Source organism: Solanum dulcamara, chromosome 1 (genome assembly GCF_947179165.1).
Source record: "Solanum dulcamara chromosome 1, daSolDulc1.2, whole genome shotgun sequence".
NCBI lineage: Eukaryota > Viridiplantae > Streptophyta > Magnoliopsida > Solanales > Solanaceae > Solanum > Solanum dulcamara.
In genome coordinates, this window is record NC_077237.1 from 43,845,153 (window position 1) to 43,866,907 (window position 21,755).

Below are 21,755 nucleotides of genomic sequence, written 5' to 3' on the forward strand. Positions count from 1 at the left end.
TTCTTAGAGGTCTATAGATATATGTATATGGGTTGTTTATAAGTTTGTTTCAGCTGTGCCTATACAATGTATTGTAAATGTTGTTATGTTATGGTAGCCTTGTCGACTTGCATGCCCTTTCATGATATGATACAAATGAAAGAGGCTACATGTATATGAAAATGTTATGACCCATTGGGGTCCTCATGTATTGTATAATATAGTTCATGGTTCGACTAGCCTACAACTGATTTACATATACACGGGGGTCCAGGTTGGAACCTAGTCATGGCTACGGGGTTGGGTCATGATAAAAATGGTATCAGAGCAATTCATCCTCGGAGTGTCTACAGACCGTGTCTAGTAGAGTCTTGTTTATTGGTGTGTTATGCACCACATCTATAGACAAGAGGCTACAGGATATTTAGGATTTTACCTTCCTTTCATATCTAAGATCATACGATAGAGCCAAGCTATAGGAAATGAGATTCCATATACTAACCTTTGGTTACAGCTGAAGAACGACATTGACAAAAGGAATTGACTGATGATATTGGATGCTCCACAGTACACAGGGTAATTAACGATGCAAAAGAGGCATATTAGATAAGGTAAGAATATTGAAATATGATTGAAATGTTAAGTTGAAACTTTAAAGGAAAAGTAGACAGGAAAGTGTCACAGGTGCAGTTTGACTTGGACATACGAGGTAAGTCCATCATTTTATACTGTTGTTGATATTGGGAGTCCTGTGTGGCTGTGATATGATATGAAAATATATGCTGGCCCTGTGAGGCATTGTTGCTATTTTCTGCATGCAGGTTTGAGACAATAAGAAATATAGAGGAACCTCTGCCCAAAACTTTCCCTGAGACAAAAGGAGAATGAGATATAAGGTCATAATATGTCTTGGAAGTTGATACCGATAGGGTAGACCTATTATTTTGGATTAAAGCTGTAAGAGGTATCCTCCTATGTCACTGCAAAGGGGAACTAGTTTTACTTGGGTAGTCTTATATCGGAAAAGGCCCATATAAGAAGCAAGGTTCAGAATTCATTTGAACGGACTAAAATATTTTCCAGTCGTAATTTTGTCTCAGAAAAAGCTCAGGTTGAAGGGCAAAATATCTAGCGATTGATTTTTACTTTTGTTGAAAGTACAAAACCCTCAACCCTAATTTGTTCACGACTCAAGAATAAGCCTAGAGGGAAACCATGTGAGTTAAGCACTAAAAAGTACTGTGATGTTTATTGGATTCTAGTTTCCTCCTGGTGGTGGTTGGAAAATGCTGTATGGTGACATTTTAATAGTTTTTAATCGACTAATTAGAGATGTAACTTGTGAATGAAAAACATAAATTTGTGGGCTATTCAATGTCATGTGTTTCATGTGTGGTGAGAAAATACTAGAGTGATTCAGAAGGGTTGGTGATACTAAAGAATGGTTTAAACAAAGGTTAAGTACGTTTACTTCACCGAGTGCAATTAACCCATAGTAGAAATTATGAAAAAGGTTAAGAAGTATTATACTATGAGATTGAATGCGAATTGGATAACATGTGAATATAACAAGGATCATTACGAAAATAAGTAAAGCCAAGTAGGGAAGTGACTAAAGGATATGATGTAGTTTATGGGAAACAGAAAAGCAAATAGAGAACGAATAAGAAGGCCTTACACAGATTTATATGGAAAGTTCAGACTAAAAAGTTAAGTGTTAATGAAAGTGAAGGTGAGCAACGAGATAGAACGAATGCCAGAAATGACTGGTATGATAAGAACAAATAGAGGTGAATAGAAGATGTTCTGGAAACGAGGAAGGGGGTTATGTAAAAATAGTGTTTCCCAAAGGATATAGGAGTAACATAAAACTCCTTGTGCAAAAAAAATGGACATGGAATGGAGAAATGGAAGGACTACTAAAGGAAGCATTCAAGATAGACGTGATTAATTAAGTATGAGTATCAGACAAAAAGAAAAATAGATAGCTACGAACTGAAGGTGTAGTACGATGAAAAAGTGAGAAGACAAGACCACTATTAAAGCGAATTTGATATGATTTTAAGTAAGATTAGAAGTTAGCATCGGGTACAAGACAAGGATAAAAGATCATGAGGCATAAAAAAGTATTGTGTATATGTGATTCCACCATGGAAAATAGTAAGATCCTTCGAGGATAGGGGATGTAGATTTGCAAAACAACTGATGCATTGCGAATTTATTAGAGGAACAAGTGGTATCCACTGGGATAAGGCTAGTGTTATGACAAAGCTTGAAACATAGGTCATTAGAGTATAAGTGCTCTCGAATGGAGAATTTGAAACGATTATAAGCACTAGCTAATTACTGATTGGGATGAATAGAATGTGACTTTGAATACATTGCTACATTAAGGATATTACTCCAGTACCAGTGTTCAGACTAGATTTGGTACTGTATATCGAGGATTCTAAGCACCTCATGATTGTGTTAAGGTTTCATACATGGGTAATCTAAGGTATGGATGATACAAAGGAAGATATGGATATGGTGCAGTTTACCCAATAGGTTGGAAAATAATCATATGCATTTGAATATTTGAAATGGGGTATAAGGTAGAATATAAACAGACAATGACATGGGTACACCCTAAAGGGGGGAAGTGGATAAGAGAAATACAAGCATGAGATAAAATCAACCGACATTACAACATGTTAATGTGAATACTTAAACTTTGAGTGAGACCCTATGCTGGAATGAGTCAGCAAGATCTAAAAGCTAGCAACAGGCGAAAAGAAGCCAAGATGATATCTGAGACAGTGTTTTTTTTTTTTTTTTTTTTTTTTTTTTTTTTACGGGAACAGACCCTACACGAGGCTCCCACCTCTCGTGCACAGCCAGGGGTTGAGCCGTACACCCCCAAGCCTTATTATACATAAAACAGAAAAATACACGGAGGGGGACATAAACCTAACCTCCAATCCTATGGTGGTTCATAAGTCGGTCATCCTACTAAGGTCAGCCAACTCATCCCCGATACAAACACACGAAAAGGAAACCTAGAAACTATGCACCTAAAGAAGAGGACTCCTCTCGATACACAGAAACTAGGAAAGCATAAATAAGGGAGACTCGCCCTTTACATAAAATAAAGGAAAAATCTAAATAAAACTGGGGATGAATCCTCATAAAAGCTATATACATTTTAGCGTCAACGAGGATCATCAAATAATATGGCTAAAAATATAGCATGGAGACAAACACTGCAATTGGGCGCTCAATCCAATGCTGCAACACTAGTAGTAGATCATGGAGGCTTCTTAATCCTTTTGGTCTTCCTCCGTTTAAAGCTAGGTAGGCCGGCTCTATCTAGCATGTAGTATCCTCGTGTACCCCGAGGTAGCTGCTGGAGGGTGGTGTAGTGGCCTGGAGTGGTAAGAGTGTGACTGTGCTTGGAGAGAGCATCCGCAGTGAAGTTTGCCTCCCTGTATACATGCTTGCAAGAAAAGAAAACAAATAATTCGGAAATATCAACAAGGTCATGAGTTATCCGGTGAAGGCTCCACGGAGGTTTCGTCTGATGATTGATCCATTTAGTGATCAACTCCGAGTCGACTTCTAGGATAACGTGCTGAAAGCCCTGTTGAATGCACCATTTAAGCCCATAAACTGCCGCCTCTAGTTCGGCTTGATTGTTGGTTCCCTCCCCTAACGGTATGGCGTAGGCGAAGATGAATCTACCCATATGATCTCTTAAGATGCCACCCCCCCCAATTGCCCCCGGATTACCCAACGCGCTTCCGTCAGTGTTCAGCTTAACGAAACCGAGTTGTGGTTTAGTCCACGAGACTTGGGTGATCTTCATTTCATGAGCACACTTATCTATGTAGGAAATAGTGTGGATCCAGTTCGAAGGCCAATGGATATAGGGGTACGCGATTCTAAGTAGATTAGAGATGTCTTTGAAAACGGCAAATTTCACTCTCGCCAGGCTAGAAATCTTTCCCCCGTATTTGCTCGCGAGACAGTGTTGAGAATTATTGGTAAAGACCTCGAATGGCATGACATCAAAGAATGGGTGCATACAAAAGGGATGAATACGACAAGAGAATCACAATGAGTAACTTAAAGATATTGTAAGGGATATCCAGGCTATACTTGACTAAAGGTTAAGATGTTGGTAATAGAGTTATTGGCTATTGATATTGTGACATACATGTAGCAAAGAAGAAAATATAAGAAATCTCTCCTATGATAAAATATGAGGAAACTTTAAGGGTACGTAAAGGCAGAAAAACAAGTGTGACCAAAAGAGACTACAAGTGCGTGTTAGCACAATGACATATGTAGAGTAGAGTAAGCCAAGAGCAGGAAAGATTATGATTAGAATTGAATGCACTTTGTACAAATTGTACAAGAATAGTTATGCAACCTACGAATATTGGTATGCTAAGAGTGAGACCAAGTGATTACTTGATAAAAAAAGTTGGTAATAGCAATGTGATTGCTATATTTGGAATACATATTCAGCTGAGGACTGTGTGAGACTATATATCAAGGAAATAGTAAGACTTTACGGGGTTCCCACATCTATTATATCAAACAGAGGAGCCCAATCTATAGCTAACTTCTGGAGATTATTCCAAAAGGGATTGGGAACACAGGTGAATCTTAGCATAACTTTTCACCCTCAGACTAATGGACAGGCCAAGCGTATTATGCAGATACTAGAAAATATATTGTGGGCCTGCATTATTGACTTCAAAGGTAGATAGGGTGATCACTTATCACTTATTGAGGTTGCTTATAATAGTATCCAAATGGCACCATATAAAGCTTCATATGGCAGAAAGTGCAGAGCACCTATTAGTTGGTTTAAGGTTAGTGAGACTAAACTAATAGGCCTAGACATAGTTCAGTAAACTATGGATAAAGTGAAGCTTATTCAGGAGAACTTATTATCAGTCTAGAGTTGACAGAAGTCATTCACAGATAAACGATGTCGATACTTAAAGTTTGAGGTTGAGGATTAGGTGTTCTTGAAAGCGTCACCCAAGAAAATGGGTAATAAAATTTAGCAAGAAAGGGAAACTTAGCTCGAAATATGTTGGTCCTTACCAGATCATTCATAGAATAGGCAAAGTTGCCTATAAGTTGGACCTACCATCTGATTTGAAGACAATACATCTAGTTTTTCACATGTCAATATTCCGTAAATGTATAAGTAAACCCTTCCAGAATATTCTTCATGGATGAGGTCCACATAACATAGGTGTTATCCTATGAGGAGATACCTATCGCCATCTTGGATGGTAGATTGGAAGGTTGCGAACCAAGGATGTGGCTTCCGTGAAAGTATTGTGTCAAAACAAAAATAGAGAAGGGATGACCTGGGAAGCCAAAAGGGAGATAGAGAAGAGATATCCATACTTGTTCCCTATGTCTATAAGAAATCTAAGCTCTTAAGTTGATTATATTGGTTAATAAGAGGCTTATGGATAACAACTGTTATAGAGAATTCCCGAAGTCCTCGTAAGACCCTATGAGACTAGTAAACATTTGAGAATGAATGTTATAAAGGGGGACAGATGTTATACCCCACACTTTTGATACATGGAAACATGTATTTAGCTTTTCTAGAGCTACCATGTGATCCACGACGTTATCAAATAATCCTAAGGAAGGGAGGATGAGGCCATCCTAAATTTTGCATAAGCTAGCTCTATATGAGTAGTGATGGTTGGAAATAGGTTTGGAAGGATTGGAAAGGAGTTGGAGGCCAAGTAGTGAGTCATGGTAATCGACCTAATTGCATAAGGTACCGACTTGGATGTTTTACATAATTAAGCTACTTGAGTACATGTCGAGCTTAAGTAGCAAGGATTAAATAGATTCCTAAAGTGAGACAAGATTATGAACCTATGAAAAAAAAGTAAGTAGGTGATGCACCTACTTAGAAAGTGGGCCCTACCGAGCCACGTGGCAGCATCTGGTTGGAGCATGGAGGGGATGGACCTATAGGAGCTGGACACATGTCACCCTTAGGGTTGGACACGTATAGGGGATGGACACGTGTCACCTTTAGGGGATGACATGTGTCACTCTTAAATGAGGTGTATATAACCCTAAGTTATGAATAAGAACAAGTCCTTAGTTCATCCTTTTCTTAACATTAACTTAGAGAAAACTAGAGAGAAGAAAAAGAGAGTTCAAGCCATGGCAACTTTTGGCCATGGATAAAACAAAAGGAGGGATTAGAGTCTTGCTCCACAAATTATTATCTAAGGTACTTTCGACCCATTAGAAGGTGATTAGCTATGTGGATTTTATTTTTTATCTTCAAACTTGAAGAATTTTTGAGAGAAAAGTGAAGAGAGCTACGGCTAGGGTTGCATCAAGGTAAGCCCTCCAATTTTGATCCGTAAATTAATTATCTAAGATATTATTCGATTAAGTAATGGTGTTTAATAGCATAAACTAATTATTGGGGTATCAAGGAGGTTAATGTGAACCTACAACTTTCGATAAGTTTCGAAAGCTCGTTTTCTAAGGTACGATTTGATTCCCTCTTCACACATTTTAGTAAGAGTTTAAAAATGTCGTGGGTATGTAAATATGGACTGGAAATATGAAATTATACCCGTTACTATTGAAGGATGTCGAAGCTATGTAGAGGGCTATTTTGAAGCTATTCTAACGGGTTAAAGTTTGAATAGTGTTATCGTTAGTATGGTATTGTATTTGGAGGTGGTTTTTATATGTTGTAGGGATGGAAACATGGTTATATATGGGTATAAGTGCTTCTGGTTGCAGCCACATTGTGCTCCTTTCTGTAAGGTTGTGATTTTATAAAATAAAGATTGAAAACTGTATTTTTATGCCATAGTTTTGAGTGGGCTGTTTGGAGCTTGTATTGAAGTAATTTAATTGTATATGGATGCTGGTTGTTGTTGTTGGTGTGGCTTTACTACTCAGAGGTTACTTGGAAGTTCGGATAGGGCAAGTTATGGGGGAGGTGCTGCCCGATTTCCGTTAACTTCTTAACTAATCGACATACTAGTCGAGAAGTATGAACAAGTTGAAGTCTATTCATCATAGTGTTAATTTGGTGTTAAATAGGTTAAAGAAGTAATGAGGCGAGCTTGGTTATAGTTTATCCATAAAGATATGTAAAGTTGTCCTTCTTTTGTTTCGACATGTCTTAGCTATAAGTGGTTTGTATATGAAATATGGGGATAATTCCATTCATAAAGCTCCGAGTATGATTCATGCCTCTTATCCACTTCTTGATGTTAGAACTCTTACAATAATTGAGTTATTGCCTCTCAAGTCTTCTATATGATAGAAAGTAGTAAGTATGTAAAGCATATCCCTTCTTTTCTTTTGGCATGTCTTAGATATAAGTGATATTTGATATGAGCTTTGGGGTAATTCCATTCATAAATTCTGAACATGATTCATAATCTTTATTCACTTCTGGATGTTAAAACTCTTAAAATACCTTCAACGCTTATTTGCAACACAACATGCATATGCTGCCCAATAGTTTCTCAACCTACATTAGGACATCAAGAAGTATGGTTAAGCTACGAGAAGGTTTCAAAATGCACTCCAATGTTAGCACCTCATTTCTAGAAAATTAGGTGATATTTCCCTTATATTCAAACCAACTACATAACAACCAATTCAACATCAACAACCACGCGTTCAAGTGCTATATTAAAGTTAGCAAAGGCAAGATTCAAGAATGTTCCAAAATAGCCTACACACTATTCTAAATTAGCCCACTCATTACGACATTCCATAATCTTTAACATAACGACTACGACGTAATCAAGTTACTCTTAATAATCTATAGCCACAACACTTCATCGGATGACCTTACAATAGGCCAACAATTACAACAACACTTAGCTTTAACTACTCTTAGTCCTTTAATTCAACAAGAATAACAACACAACCAACCCAGATCGTTCTCAATACAATACAATTATAACTTTAAATATCAAATTCCTTCACTTTCATCATATAACCAATGACAACAACAACTCCAACATTAATAGAAATTAATCCATCATCTTTAGATTAGAACAGCCCCAACAATTATAACCATATAATGTATAATTGTAACCACACTTAATTTTTCAATTCAACACAAATAGCCACATGGTACAATTACAACTCCAACTTGAAATATTAAATTATTCCATTTTCATTATATAACTCATGACAACAATAACCAAAACGTTAATTAAAATTAATTTACCATTTCCAAATGAAACAACCCCTACATGGCTTTAACAACCTTCCAACGTCAACATACATAATTTCATACCTCCAATTCACATTTACACATTCACAACACATCCAAATTCATCCTAAAATATATAGAAAATGATTAATTCTTACCATAACAACTTGGCTGAAATGTGTGGATTGCACGTTAGGTCTTCTAGCTGCCCCAATGAGGAATTCACATTGTTTATCACCTTCAATCGGTTGAAAATACCTTATAAACGTTGTGTGCGAATTGAAATTTAGGAGCTTGCTTGATCAGCCTTGTCTATGAGTTGCCATGGCTTGAACTTTCTTTCTTGTTCTCTATATTTTCCTCAAAGAAGAATGAGCTAAAATGAGCTATTAGCCATTAATTTTTCATTATATATACAACCCCTAAGAGTGACACATTCCCAACCTTGACATGTGTCCCATGGTCATCCATGGTAGACCCTAAGAGTGACACGTGTCCAGCTTTGACATGTGTCAATTATGGACATGTATCCTACTATCATCCACCCTCCAATCATATTCTGACACATGTATTAGTGAGGCCCACTTAGTGGTCTAATTAACTTAATTAATCTCAATTAATCCCTAATCCCCACTTAATGTTCTAGATCAAATAAAATCTATAACCAATTTGTATTAATTAAAATCGGGAATAAAAATCTCTATCTCGCATCCCAAAATAATCTTGTCCATTACTTTAAGAAAGTAGGTGCATCACCTCCTTAATTCCTGCCACAAGTTCGTAAGTAGTTGCATCACTTACTTGCCTTTTTTTTAAAATGTAGTCCACACATTCTAAGTAGGTGTATCACCTACTTATTCTTTTTAGTAGGTTAGGAATTAGTCTTACCTTAAGAACCTGTGTTGTCCTTGCTACTTAAGCTAGACGTGTACTCAAGTAGCTTAATTATGTAAGACATCCAAACCAGTAGCTTAAGCAAGTAGGTCGATTACTGTGATAAATTATTTGGCCTCGAACCCCTTTCAAATCTTTCCAAACCTATTTCAAACCATCACTACTTCACATAGAAGTAGTCTATGCAAGATATGGGGCATTACATGCTCCCTTCCTTAGGATGTTTTGATAACGTCATGGATAACATGGATTACGTGGTAGCTTTAGAAAAGCTTAAAAACATTCTAATGTACAAAAGTACGGGATATAACATCTTGAGTCCAGAAGTGGTAACCATAAGGGGCCACCACAGGCCATAGTATAGACTATGGTCCGTTATGGGCTCTATAGTGAGCCTGTCCTGCAGGCTGCTGATATTCCTGCACCTCGCCCATGATTCACGGACTGTAGTGACCTCCACGGACCATGAAGGTCTCCATGGAGGAAGTCCTGCGACTTTTCCTGCAAACCCCAAAGTTTAAGTCTATGTCTACCCCAACAGAAGACAACTACGGACTGTGGTGCCCTTCATGATCTGTGGTGGGTCTCGTGGTGGGAAGCCTCCCAAAATCTCTTCATAAAAAATGCCAAGTCCCATACCACAATTGGGACCACAACTCGTATTGACTTTCACGGGCCATGGTGATGGATCGTTTTGGTTTTATATTCAGTTTTAAGTTGGGGTTATTTTGATCTTTTCCTAATATTTCATAATGAATGTGGATGATTTTTGGGACTAGGTTCTGACCTTTTTACTAACCTAAAGTCTTCTAACCCTCTCATTCTCACCATAATTTACAAAATCACAAAATATTCTCTCCAAGGTTTTCTCTCAAGAGTCTTCTTCTCCCTTAAGGAAATCAAGGGTTTCTTGAAGGTCAAGATTTTATTTTCTTCAATTTAGGACTCATAAAGGTCAAGGTATGTGGGACTTCATCCATGGGCATCTTTCACCCTTGGAATCCCAAAGAATTCTTCTCAGCTCTCTTATGATTTCATCAATTAAAAGCCCTAATTTCATGATTTGCATTAGGTCCTCTCAATTATGATATATTTCAATGTTATTAGTCTAATTATGCATAATTCACATCATATTTCATGATTTCAAAATAAATTTAATGACCTATGCTACATGCTAGTTTCAAATATGAATTATAATCTATGATCATGATTTTCAAGTAATTCCAATGAAAGCTTGATGAATGATATTAAAGATGCTTTAGGCAAAGAAGTTGATGAATAATGCTTTAATTATGTTTCAGTCAAGTATAATGGAAGGGTGACTTGAGATCCTTGAAGGTGACTCAAGACTCTAATGAAAGGATGACTTAAGATTCTTAGTGAGGAAGGTGACTTAAGACCCGAAAGACTTTTGTGGAAGGCCTAATCCACATTACATGAATTTCATAACAATGAGCTTTTTCTATGAACAAGTTTATGAATTATGATTATGAAAAGCTTATGATTATTACAAGTGTGATTTGCGATTTTGACATGATATGTATTCCATGGGATGATGTACTTAGCACCGAGTGGACTTTGAGGTGGGGGCTCGACCTAAGTCTTAGTAGCAACCTCTAGTCTCTTAAAGTATGTTTATATCATAGGTTTGCCAATATGGATTAGCTTATGGATCCATATATAGCACATGAAAATGATAAAGTTAGAAGAAGCTTACCTTTGCAAGTAGCCTCCCCCTTCTCGATGTGGAGATTATTAGATTTCATGTTATAACTCACATGGTCTTAATGTTGGTTACGATTATGTCCCACATATACAAGTACTTATGATGACTATGATTTTTTTGATGCATTGACCAATAAGATAAATATTTTGATGGTTTCATGACTTTACTCATATTTTAATGATATTGGTCTTGCATCCATGATTTATATTGCCTATGTCTTATATTTATTGTTCATGCATCTTCTCACATACTTTGTGCATTCCATGTACTAACGCATATTTTTTGCCTACATTGTATCATAATGTAGGGTCCAGCGATTGTGTTTATCCTCCTCCCGCTCATGGCTAGAGTTTGCTATTAGCTTCTTATTGATGAGTCCTCATAGTTTGAGCACATGAAATTTATTTCGCATTGGACAGTTGTACTTTGTTAATATTCTTATGTTGTCTATTGGGTGAGCTGGGAGTTTGTCTCACTTCCTCATATAGTATTAGAGGCATGTTAGATAGTAAGAGTCTATGTTGGCGCTTCTTGTTCTTGACTTATGTTCTATTTGAGATTTTGTTCCATAACTTGATTTAGCCTTATTTCCCATTTACCGTATGTATGCTTATGAATGTTATGCTTTGAGGCTTGGTTGCAGTCCTTCGAGATTCTAATCATCGTATTATGGCAAGGCTCTAGACTGGGTCGTGACAAACTTAGTATCAGAGCACAAGGTTCAAGTATCCTAGGAAGTCTAACATACCATGTCAAGTAAAGTCCTATTCATGAGTGTGAAGTGCGCCACATCTATGAATAGAAGGCTATGAGGTATTTTATGAAAAACATCACTTATTTTATGATCTCATCATGCTTTAGAGTTGAAATTAAGGGTTTCATGTTTTAATGATTTCTCTTTGCGATTACAGAATCATGCCTCCAAGAAGAAACCCCATCCGAAGGAATGTTGAGGGAGAGGAGCAATAAGCTCCGAAACCTTTAAATGATCAAGTGACTAATGAAGATTTTTGAGCCACTTTTTAGATGTTAGCCCAAGCTGTGACTACTCAAGTAAATCGAGGGGTAGATGCTCCTCAAATTGTGACTACATCGGCCTCAAGGTTTAGAGACTTCACAAGGATGAACCCTCCAGAGTTTTATGGATTTAAGGTTGATGAAAATCCTCAAGACTTTATTGATGAGTTGTATAAGATCGTTGATATTATGGGAGTGTCTTCGTAGGAGAAGGCAGAATTGGCGGCCTACCAATTCAAAGGTGTCACTCAAGTTTGGTATAACCAATAGAAGGAAGAAAGGGTTGAAGAGGGTCCCATAGGTTGGGAAAATTTCAAACTTACATTTCTTGATCACTTCATCTCTATTGAGTTAAGGGACGAGAATGTGTTGGAATTTATAAACCTCAAACAAGGAAGTGTGAATATGAGGGAGTATGCCCTCAAGTTCATAAAGTTTTCCAAGAATGCCCCATCCTTGGTAGCCGACTCTCGTGCCCGAATGAGCAAGTTTATTTTGGGAGTGTCGAACTTGGTTATGAAAGAATTCCAAAATGCTATGCTCATCAAGGAGATGGATATCTCTAGAATCATGACTTATGCTATGTAAATTGATAGAGAGAAGCTTAAAGAGAAGAATGTAAGGGAGTTCAAGAGGGCTCGATTTAAAGGTGGATTTTCTCACAACAAATCTCATGGTGGTAATGATTATTTTCGACAAGGACAAAAGTTTCAAGGCTAAGGTTCTTTACAAGTTTCGGGGCAAAGGTTTGAAATGGATAGGGTCTCAAATCCTAAGGCACAAGGTGGTGTTAGTGGATCTACTCTTCCTAAGTGTACCAAGTATTGGAGAAATCATGGAGGTAAATGTTTGGTTGGAACGGATGCATGTTTTGGATGCAGAAAAATGGGGCACAAGATCTCCAATGTCCTAACAAGGGAAATAAAAATGTTCTCAACGTCAAACTACTCAAGGTAGCGGTCCAAGCCAAAATAGGTTCTATGCCCTTCAAGCCATGCAAGAAGTTGAGGAGTCTTCTGATGTGGTCATAGATATGTTGAAAGTCATTGAATTTGATTTTTATATATTATTATATCCGGGTGAACTCTACTATTTGTTACTCCTTATCTTTCTATGAGATTCATTATTAGTCCTAAGATCTTGTTTGAGCCTCTTTTGGTCTATACTCAGGTTGGTGATTCAGTTGTGGCTAAAATAGTTTATAGAAATTATCCAATTTTAGTCTTTCATAAAGTCACCTCCGTTGATCTTGTAGATATTGATATGACCGAATCTAATGTCATTCTCAGTATAGATTGACTTCATGCATGTTATGTCTCTCTATGTTACAGAACCCGAGTAGTTAAGTTTCAATTTCCAAATGAGCCAGTCCTAAAATGGAAAGGTAGTAATACTGTGTTTAAGGGCAAATTCATCTCATGCCTAAAAGCTCAGAAAATAATTTCCAAAGGTTGCATCTATCATCTAGTTTGGGTTAGAGATACTAACTCAAAGCTCCTACTCCTGAGTTAGTTTTAGTTGTTAATAAATTTCCAAAAGTTTCCCCAATGATCTATCAGGCATTACCCCCGAAAGGGAAAAAGACTTTGGTATTGATCTTCTCCACGATACTTAGCCTATCTCTATTCCTCCTTACCGAATAGCCCCAGTAGAACTAAAAGAGTTAAAGGATTAGTTGAAGGATTTGTTATATAAGGGCTTCTTTAGATCGAGTATCTCTCCATTGGGTGCTTTGATTCTCTTTGTCAGAAAGAAGGATGGTTTTCTTCATATGTGTATTAATTATCGGCAATTGAACATGGTCACAATTAGGAATAAGTATCCCATTCCAAGAGTTGATGACTTATTCTACCAACTTCAAGGAGCAAACTACTTTTCAAAGATTAATCTTCGATCGGGTTATTATTAACTCTGATTAAGAAAATATATGATATTCCAAAACTGGCTTTTAGAACTCGGTATGGTCACTTTGAATTTTTAGTTATGTCTTTTAGACTAACGAATGCCCCTACAGCTTTTATAGATTTGGTGAATAGGGTGTTCAAACAATATTTGGATATGTTCGTTATTGTGTTCATTAATGATATTTTGATTTACTCTCGCAGTGAGGAAGAGCATGCTGATCATTTGATGAATTTGTTTCAAATTCTTAAGGACCTTAAGTTGTACGCAAAGTTTTGTACATGTGAATTTTGGCGAGGTTGGGTGCATTTATTGGCCATTGATGCGGTTAAGAATTAGGCTAGACCATTGACTCCTTCTGATATTCAGAGTTTCTTGGGCTTATCCAGTTATTATAGATGGTTTGTGGAAGGTTTTTCTTCTCTTGCATCGCCCTTGAATACTTTGACTCCAAAGAAGGTAAAGTTCCAATGGTCCGAGGCATGTGAGAAGAGCTTTCAAGAGTTGAAGGCAAGTAAAGGCACATGAGAAAAATTATCCAACTCATGATTTTGAGTTGGTGGAGGTGGTATTTGCTTTGATATTATGGAGACACTATCTCTATGGTGTCCATGTGGATTTTTTCATTGATCACAAGAGTTTGCAATATGTATTCACTCAAAAGGACTCAAGCCTTCGAAAAAAGAGATGACTTGAGTTGTTGAAGGATTATGATATGAGTGTGTTATACCATCTAGGTAAGACAAATATGGTTGCTGACGCTCTTAGTAGATTGTCCATGAAAAATATTGTCCATGTTGAGGAAGAGAAGAAAGAGCTAGTGCGGGATGTGCATAGATTATCTCATTAGGAAGTGCGATTGGTTGATTCCGAGGATGGTGGTGTTAATGTGCAAAATTGTTCAGGATCATCTCTTGTGGAAGATGTTAAGGCAAAACAAGATAGTGATCCCGCTTTGCTGAAAAAGCCATTGAGGCATTCTCCTAAGGGGGAGATGGTGTTTTAAGATATCAAGGCCGATTGTGTGTTCTGAATATTGATATCTTGAAAGATATGATATTGTTCGAAGCTCATAGCTCATGGTATTCTATTCATCTGGGTTCCACATAGATTTATCGAGATTTGAGGGAAGTATATTGGTGGAATGGCATGAAAAGAGATATTGCATAATTCGTGGCTAAGTGTCCTAACTATCAACAAGTGAAGGTTGAACATAAATAACTGAGAGGTTTGGCTTAATACATTGAGATTCCTACTTGGATGTGGGAAGCCCTGAATATGGACTTCATTACTCGTACTTGTAGGAACATGATTCTATTTGGGTGATTGTTGACCGAATAACTAAGTCGTCTCATTTTCTTCCTGTTAAGACTTCATATACAGCCGAGGAATATGCTAGATTGTATATCTAAGAGTCGGTTAAACTTTATGGTATTCCATTTTCTATTATTTTGGATTGAGGTACTCAGTTTACATCATAGTTTTGGAGGTTATTTCAAAAGGGCCTTGGTACACAGGTGAAGCTTAGTACAAATTTTTACCTACAGATGGATGGTCAGGATGAGCGTACTATTCAGACATTAGAGGATATGTTAAGAGCATGTGTTATTTATTTTAAAGGAAAATGGGATGATCATTTGACATTGATAGAGTTTGCCTATAATAACAGTTATCCTTATAGAATTGAGATGCTCCATTTGAGGCTTTGTATGGTAGGAGGTGTAGATATCCTATCGGTTGGTTCGAGGTTTGTGAAGTTGCTTTGATAGGACCCAAGTTTGTATTTGAGGCTATGGAGAAAGTAAAGTTGATTAGAGATAAATTGAACACATGACAAAGCCGACAAAAGTCCTATTCGGATATAAGAAGAAGAGAGATTGAATTTGAGGTTAAGGATTGGGTTTACTTGAAACTTTCACCCATGAAGGGTGTGATGCATTTTGGTAAGAAAGGAAAGATAATTCCTCGTTATGTTGTCCCATATCAGATCTTGAGGCAAATTGGTACGATGGCTTATGTGTTGGATTTACCTTCTGATTTGTCATCGGTGCATCCAGTGTTCCTTGTGTCTTTATTGAGGAATTTTGTTGGTGATACTAGCTCCATTGTGCCATTGGAAAACATTGAAGTTAAAGAGAGTCTTTCATATGAGAATGGTCTGATTGAGATCTTGGACCGGTAAGTTAGAAAGTTCAGGAACAAGGAAATAACTTCAGTTAAAGTGTTATGGAGGAACCAAGAGGTTGAAGGTGCTACATGGGAAACAACAACCGATATGATGTCCCGATATCCTCATCTCTTTCCTTTCGTGCCTAGTTAAGGTATTTAGTTCCTTCATGATTTGATCAACCCAAATCATGTGTTTCAGTTGTTCTCATGGTTTCATATGTATTCACGCTCATAAAATGAGTTTTAAAGTCATGTTTTAGCTTGAGATGAAAGATTTCATGTTATATGCATCTTTAAGATGTTTTGCATTCATGTTGGGCTATTATGTTCCTTTCTTATTCCATTCATTCTAGTTTAAGTCTCATTCGCGGATGAATATTTCCAAGAGGAAGATATTGTAAGACCTTGGAAGTTGGAAGGATAGAAAATGAGGATCAAAAGATGAAACTCCAGAAAACCTTAGTTTTGGAACCAGATGGTCTTCATGGGACCCACTACGAGCCGTTCAAAGGACCATAGGCCATGAAGAGCAAATGTGGTCCAAGTCTTGTATCTTTAGTAAAGAGGTGGTGACCACGAGGGGCCACCATGGGCCGTAGCATGGACCACAGTCCGTTATGGGATTTGTGGTGAGCCTGTCCTATAGGCCTATGATAGGCTACACCATGCCCACGATTCATGGATTATAGTGACCTCCACAGACCATGAAGTTCTCTGTGGAGGAAGTCTTGAGACTTTTCCTGCAAAACCCAAAGTTCAAGTCCAAGTCTACCTCTACGGAAGACAACCACGGACTGTGGTGTCCTTCACGGGCCACGATGGGCAACCTCCCAAAATCTCTTCTCAGAAAATCCTAAGTCCCTCACTAGAATGGGCACCATGGCCCGTATTGACATTCACGGGCCGTGGTGATAGATTATTTTGGTTCTGGATTCAGTTTTAAGTTGGGGTTATTTGGGTATTTTCCTACTATTTTATTAATTAATGTGTACTATTTTTGGGACTAGGTTTTGACCTTTTTACTAACCTAAAGTCTTTTAGTCCTCTCATTCTCACCATAATTCCCTAAAACACAAAATATTCTCTCCAAGGTTTTTTCGCAAGAGTCTTCTTCTCCCTTAAGCAAATCAAGGGTTTCTTGAAGGTCAAGTTTCATTCTCTTTAATTTAGGGCATATAAAGGTCAAGGTATGCGCGACTTCTTCCATGGGAACCTTTCATCCATGGAATCCCAAAGAATTCTTCTCGTCTCTTTTATGATTTCATCAATTAACAACCCTAATTTCATTATTTGCATTGGGTTTTCTTAATTATGATATTTTCAATGTTATTAGTGTAATTATTCATAATTCACATCATATTGCATGATTTCAAGTTGAATTTTAATAACCTATGCTATATTCTAGTTTCAAGTATGATTTATGATATATGATCATGATTTTGAAGTTATTTCAAAGAAAGCTTCATGAATGAGATTAAATATGCTTTATGTAAAGAAGTTGATGAATAATGCCTTAATTATGTTTCAAGTAAGTATAATGGAAGGCTTACTTGAGATCCTTAAAGGTGACTCAAGACTCTAATGAAAGGATGACTTAAGATCCTTAGTGAGGAAGGTGACTTACGACCCTAAAGATGTTTTGTGGAAGGCCTACACCCATATTAAATGAATCGCATGACAATGAGATATTTCTATGAACAAGTTTGTGTATTATGATTATGAAAAACTTATGATTATTACAAATATTATATGTGATTTTGACATGATATATATTCTGTGGGATGATGTACTTAGAACCGAGTGGACTTTAAGGTGGGGGATTAACCTAAGCCCTAGTATAAACCTCTAGTCTCTTACACTACGTTGCCATCATAGGTTTGCCAATATGGCTTAGCTAGTGGATCTACATATAGCACATGAAAATGATAAAGTTGGACGGAGCCTACCTTGGCAAGTAGCCTTCCCCTACTTGATGTAGAGATTATCATATTCTATGTTATAGCTTACACGGTCTTAATGTCGGTTATGGTTATCTCCCACATATGTAAGTCCTTATGATGACTATGATGTTTTCGATGCATTGACCAATGAGATAAATGTTTTACTGCTTTCATGACTTTACTTATATTTTAATGATATTGGTCTTGCATCCATGATTCATATTGCCTACGTCCTATGTTTATTATTCATGCATCTTCTCACATACTTAGTGCATTCCATGTACTAACATACTTTTGGCATATATTGTATCATAATGTAGGATCTGGCGATCATGTTCATCCTTCTCCCGTTCGTGGCTAGATTTTACTAGCTTCTTATTGGTGAATCCTCACAGTTTGAGCACATGACATTTATTTTGTATTGGACAATTATACTTCATTATTCTTCTGATGTTGTCTATTGGGTGAGCTGAGAGATTGTCTCATGCCTTAATCTAGTATTAGAGGCATGTAGTAAGAGTCTATGTTATCGCTTCTCGTTTCGAGACTTATGTTCTATTTGAGATTTTGCTTCCGTATATTGATTTAGACTTATTTCCCTTTTACCTTATGTTTTCTCATGAATGTTATGCTAAGAGGCTTAGTTGGAGTCTTTTGGGATTTTAATCATCATGTTATGGCTAGGCCCTAGGTCGGGTCATGATAGGGAGGTGCTCAAGACATTGAAATTTCTACCTGGAAGTGGGAAAACTTGAATATGGACTTTATTATGGGTTTGCCTTGTATCTGTAGGCAACATGATTTGATTTGGGTGGTTGTTGACCGAATGACTAAGTCAGCGCATTTCTTTTATTTTATGACTTCCTATTCAGCCAAGGATTGTGCTAGAGTTTATATTCGTGAGTTGGTTAAGATTCATGGTGTTCCATTTTCTATCATTTCGTATCAAAGTACTCAATTCACATCTTAGTTTTAGAGGTCCCTCCAAAAGGGTCTTGGTACCTAAGTTAAGCTTAACATAACTTTTCACCCTCAAACTAATGGTCAAGCCAAGCGTACTATTCAGACCTTGGAGGATATATTGAGAGCGTGTGTTATTGACTTTAAGGGTAATTGGGATGATCATTTTCCATTGATCGAGTTTAATTATAATAATAGTTACCATTCTAGCATCCAAATGGCTCCATTTGAGGCCATATATAGTAGGAGGTGTAGGTTTTCTATTAGTTGGTTTGAAGTTGGTGAAGTTTCCTTGAAAATACTCAATTTGGTGCATGAGGCTATTGATAAGGTTAGACTCATTAAAGAAAGACTATAGACTGCCCATACCCAAAAAAGTCCTATTTAGATGTAAGAAGAAGGGAACTAGAGTTTGAGATTAATGATTGGGTTTACCTGAAAATCTCACCCATGAAGGATGTAACACATTTTAGTAAAATGTTGAAGCATAGTCTTCGGTATGTAGGTGCATATAAGATTTTGAGGCGGATTAGTAAGGTGACATATGAGTTGGATTTGCCCTCTGAATTGGTATCGGTGTATCCGATATATCATGTGTCATTATTGAAGAAGTGTGTGGTGATCCTAGCTCCATTGTGCCCTTGAAAAAATATTGGTGTGAAAGAAAGTCTATCCTTTGAGGAAGTTTTAGTGGAAATTCTAGATCGGAAAGTTAGAAGGTTAAGGAACAAGGAAGTGGCTTCCGTTAAGGTGTTGTGGGGGAACCAAGAATTTGAAGGTTCTACATGGAAAGCTAAAGATGACATGATGTCACTCTATCCTCTTCTCTTTCCTTCCTTTCCGAGTTGAGGTTTTGAGTTCCTTCATGATTCACTCCATCAAATTCATGCATTTCAATCATTCTCATGTTTTCATATGCATGCATGTTCATGAAATGAGTTTTAAAGTCATGATTTAGCTTGGGATTGAATATTCTATGTTTTATGAATTTTTGATATGGTTTGCATGCATGTTGGGTTTCTATGTCTCCTTCCAAATCCATTCATGCTAGTTTGAGACCCATTCAAGGAAGAACATTCCCAATAGGAGATATTATAAGACCCTAGAAGTTGAAAAATAAAAAAAACAGAGTTTTAAGGAAAATATCTCAAAAGTTGCAGCTTTTTGGGTTTCCACAGGCAGTGTTGATGGGTCATGAAGATCACCATATGACTTAGAGGAAACCATGAAAGAGACATGGAAATAGGGGATAAAAGGGGAAAGGTTCACGAAAGGGTCTATGACTTGTGGTGAGCACCACAGACCATAGACTTGACCCCTTAGAGCCCCAAATTTTGTTGAGTTCCATGAAGCCTTTTGATGGGACGTTAAAGGTTACATAGACCATAGTGAGGTCTGTGTAGGAGAAGAGATTGGACCCAAAGGAAAAGTTTCCTTCACGACAGGGTCTATGACCCATAAAGTCATGCACGACCCATAGAGATACCTGTAGAAAGTCAACCTTTAGCCGTAGAGTGACTCATTCACATGGGTCAGTTCAAGATTTTGAGAATTTTCTCCTTTGTTCAAACTTTTCGACTTATGGGGTCTCACAAAATGCCTCATAGCCTCCTATTCATATATGTGGTGCACTTCACACTGATGAAAAAGACTCTACTCGATGTGGCATGTCAAATTCCCTAGGACACTTTAAACCTTGTGCTCTGATATGAAGTTTTTCACGACCCAAGCTAGAACCTAGGTGCGACACAATGATTAGAATCCTGAGGGACCCTAACAATCCTCTTAGTATATCATTCATGAGCATAAGAAAGGTAAGTAAGAAAATAAGATAAGCATAGACATGGGATCATGGTATCAATAAAGAGCATAAGTCTCAAAAATTTGGAATGAAAAACAACATAGACTCAAAACATCCAACATTCCTCTACTAACTAGATGGGGGCGAAGACAAGCTCCTAGATCACCCAATATAAAAGATGAAATGAAAGTCATAAGCTTATAAGAAAGTAAAATGTCACTTCCTCGAAATATGAGGACTCACCACTAATACAAATGTAATAAGCAATAGTCATGAATGGGAGGATAAGCATGATCGTCGGATTCTACATTATGATACAATTTAGACAAAAAGTATGCATTAGTAAATGGAATGCACTAAGTATGTGAGAAATATGTATGAACAAGAAATATAGGATATAATCAATATGAGTCATGAGATGAAAGACTAATATCTTAAAACATGAGTAAAACCATGAAAATATTAAAATATCATACTCATTGGTCAATGCATCAAAACATCATCAACATGATAACTTGATATTTTTTATTTAGCTTGTTATGGGATAGGACCTTAAGACCATGCGATCTATTACATGGAATCCGATGATCCCCACATCGAGAAGGAGGGTACCTTGCCAGGGTAGTCCCATTACGGTACTTTCTTTAACTGTTCTATATGTAGATCCACTAGCTTCATCATATTAGCATCTTAAACTAATGCAGGCAATATAGTTTGGAACTAAATGGTTCTACTAAGATTCCTCTAGGTTGCTACAATGGCTACCAGACCGAACTCCACCTTAAAATCTTCTCAGTGCTAAGTTATTATCCCAATGGAAACTTTTTTGAAACCATAGTCATTAACATCATTAGAAAAGAAAATAATATATCAATCCTCATCATAAGAAAATCATAGGAATAGCTCATTAACATGATTGATTCATAAGAATCATAAGTTGGTGAGAATTGTCCTTTCACCTCTTTAACATAATTGTGTGAGAATTACCTTTCACAATATAATTTGTTGCGTAAAGCATTATGGAAACATCATTCATAATCTTTCATGAGTCATCTCTAACCTTTGAAAATCATTCATAAAGCTTTTATCGAAATAACTTGAAATTCATGATCATAATTTATTGAAATCATACTTCAA